This window comes from Procambarus clarkii, chromosome 10 (assembly GCF_040958095.1).
Source record: "Procambarus clarkii isolate CNS0578487 chromosome 10, FALCON_Pclarkii_2.0, whole genome shotgun sequence".
In the NCBI taxonomy this organism is placed as follows: domain Eukaryota; kingdom Metazoa; phylum Arthropoda; class Malacostraca; order Decapoda; family Cambaridae; genus Procambarus; species Procambarus clarkii.
Window position 1 is genome coordinate 33271908 of NC_091159.1, and position 3712 is coordinate 33275619.

The following is a 3712-nucleotide window of genomic DNA, read 5'->3' on the forward strand; positions in this document are numbered from 1 at the left end:
CGCGAAGCTAACCTATCCAAGGCCTAGTCACAGTACGTGAGCAACCCGTCCTCTTAAAAATAACGTCACTTTTCGTTCGTATGCGCGCTATGGCCAATTTGGACGTAATTTGAAATGAAATCGACTCACAAAAGTGACGTACTGTTCCGTTTTCTGTTTGAGTTGTCCGGCTTACTCGGTAAGGTTAGAAGAGGAAACTTTCAATTAACGTTTTTCATAACGTTTTGAAACTTTATGAGAATTTCCTGCCCACCTAACCTACCAGAGGACCCTTAACTTACTGTTGTTGAAAAAAATCCCAAATTTATTTTCATTTTTTTTTTCATTTTCATATTACGTCCACTTTCGGCCATACGGGCAAACGGCCAAAAGCGACGTTATTTTTAAGAGGACAGGTTTAAAGAATAATAAGAACTTATATTTGTGGTGGTTCCGTGTTTCATTACTCTTCGTGCGAAATATTAACAAAAATGTTAGTATGGACTCCTTTTTCATTCTTTTTTTTTATGGGATAGAATTTTTTTGGAGGAATAGATATAATTTGAGAAGATAGATAATGATGGAGAGAAATATAAATTTAATGGGAAAAGGTTTTGCTTTAGAATGAAGCCAGCAGTAGATCGAGACTTATGTTATTAAAGGTCATTCAAGTGATATTCTTGTAAGAGCTGGTTATTAAAAAGAACGATTTCAATAATAAAAAAAATTACGTACTGACATCTATTATTTTAATAAAATCAGAAATAAATTGTCACGACTTCTAACCAGCTCTTACAAGCATGCTATTTGTGATAAGCCTATAAGAAAACTGATCCCAGGTACTGTAAACCTGGGAACCTTTACCAGGTTCCCAGGTTCCCAGAAGTTGTACACAACTTCTGTTGTGTTTCAGAGTTGTACTGAAACAACTTTTGTTTAATTAATAAATTATTAATTTGTTTCACTTCACTTTCACTTGTTTCAACTATTTCAGAGTTGTACACAATATAGGTGCTGAATTGTACATAGGACAGGTACTGCGTTGTACATGATAGGTGCTGAATTGTACACAGTACAGGTACTGCATTGTTCATGATAGATCCTAAATTGAACACAACAAACAGTTCTGAATGAGATTGATAACAAATTAACAAAAGAGAAATATTAGTCGCCAGTTATTATTTTTCTCACACTTTGTCTTCAAGTATTATTCATAGCGATTTGAATTATTTTATTTTGCAAAAAATAAATAAAAATAGCTGACAAAAGTCATTGAGAATCAGGAGTTTCTGGGTATTTATTACTTCCCGATGCTACTTTGAGCAATTACATCAAAACTCACCTCAAATACTTGGAATTTGACAGGTATATGAGCAACTATATTAACATAAAGAGATTTCGCTTTAGCAGTCTAATGTAAAACCATTCTCCAGCATGAGATGTGAAGAGGTGAGTTGTGAGGTTGGTGTATAAGGCTGCAAGGAACGTATCACCAGTCAGGCATTAAGAGTGAGTAGTGAGTAATGAGTCCGACAACACCACAACTGACGTCATGCATAGATATAGGGTATAGACTCATTCGTCTCAATGTTTGCTGATGATACAAAGATTATGAGAAGAATCAAGACAGATGAAGATAGACTACAGGACGAGACCTGGACAAACTGGTGGAATGGTCTAGAAAATGGCTACTAAAGTTCAACTCAGGAAAGTGTAAAGTAATGAAATTAGGTGAAGGGAGCAGGAGGCTGAACACAAGGTACCATCTGGGAGGTGATATCCTGCAAGAGTCAAACAGAGAGAAAGATCTGGGGGGGTTGATATCACACCGAACCTGTCCCCCCAGAGGCCCACATCAAAAGAATATCATCAGCGGCATATGCTAGACTGCCAACATAAGAACTGCCTTTAGAAACTTGTGTAAGGAATCGTTCAGGATCTTGTATACCACCTATGTCAGACCTATCCTGGAGTATGCAGCTCCAGCCGGGAGTCCATACCTAGTTAAACACAAGATAAAGTTAGAGAAGATTCAGAGGTATGCCACCAGACTAGTCCCGAAATTGAGAGGTATGAGCTACGATGAAAGGCTACGGGAGCTTAACCTAACATCCCTGGAAAACAGAAGAGTAAGGGGAGACCTGATAACCATTTACAAAACTCTCAGGGTAATTGACAGGGTGGACAAAGACAAACTCTTCAGCACGGGTGGAACACGAACAAGAGGACACATGTGGAAACTTAGTACCCAAATGAGCTACAGAAACATTAGAAAGAATTTTTTCAGTGTCAGAGTAGTTAGTAAATGGAATGCATTAAGTAATGATGTGGTGGAGGCTGACTCCATACACAGTTTCAAATGTAGATATGATAGAGCCCATTAGGCTCAGGAATCTGTACACCTGTTGGTTGACAGTTGAGAGGCGGGACCAAAGAGCCAGAGCTCAAACCCCGTAAGCACAACTAGGTGGGTACAACTAGGTGAGTACACACACAAACTCGTTCATTTTAGCCTTCGGCTTCCTTTTAAGCCTGATAGGCTTATCGAGCTTCCTCTTGCCAACGACTGGCCTTTACTAGTTTGTAAACCACTGCACTTACGTAACTCCTATTTACTATTAGGTGAACAGGTGCAGTAGGTGTAAGACAACGTGCCAAAAAGGCTCAACCTGGGTGGGAATCAAACTAGGGACCAATCAGTCACCCTATATATTTATATACTCTACTGGTTCTTTTGGACAAATTAAATGTCCCAATATATTTTTTATGTATATAAATCCCGTCGTAGGGATTTTGCTTTAAATAACTAACTTAGCTTGAGTTAAAGGAGATATACGAGTGCTTGTACCTGGCTCGTACACGAGTGCTTGTACCTGGCTCGTACACGAGTGCTTGTACCTGGCTCGTACACGAGTGCTTGTACCTGGCTCGTATACGAGTGCTTGTACCTGGCTCGTATACGAGTGCTTGTACCTGGCTCGTATACGAGTACTTGTACCTGGCTCGTATACGAGTACTTGTACCTGGCTCGTATACGAGTGCTTGTACCTGGCTCGTATACGAGTACTTGTACCTGGCTCGTATACGAGTACTTGTACCTGGCTCGTATTCGAGTGCTTGTACCTGGCGCGTATACGAGTACTTGTACCTGGCTCGTATACGAGTGCTTGTACCTGGCTCGTATACGAGTACTTGTACCTGGCTCGTATACGAGTGCTTGTACCTGGCTCGTATACGAGTACTTGTACCTGGCTCGTATACGAGTACTTGTACCTGGCTCGTATACGAGTGCTTGTACCTGGCTCGTATACGAGTACTTGTACCTGGCTCATATACGAGTACTTGTACCTGGCTCATATACGAGTACTTGTACCTGGCTCGTATACGAGTACTTGTACCTGGCTCGTATACGAGTACTTGTACCTGGCTCGTATACGAGTACTTGTACCTGGCTCGTATACGAGTGCTTGTACCTGGCTCGTATACGAGTACTTGTACCTGGCTCGTATACGAGTGCTTGTACCTGGCTCGTATACGAGTGCTTGTACCTGGCTCGTATACGAGTGCTTGTACTTGGCTCGAATACGAGTGCTTGTACCTGGCTCGTATACGAGTGCTTGTACCTGGCTCGTATACGAGTGCTTGTACCTGGCTCGTATACGAGTGCTTGTACCTGGCTCGTATACGAGTGCTTGTACTTGGCTCGTATACGAGTGCTTGTACCTGGCTCGTA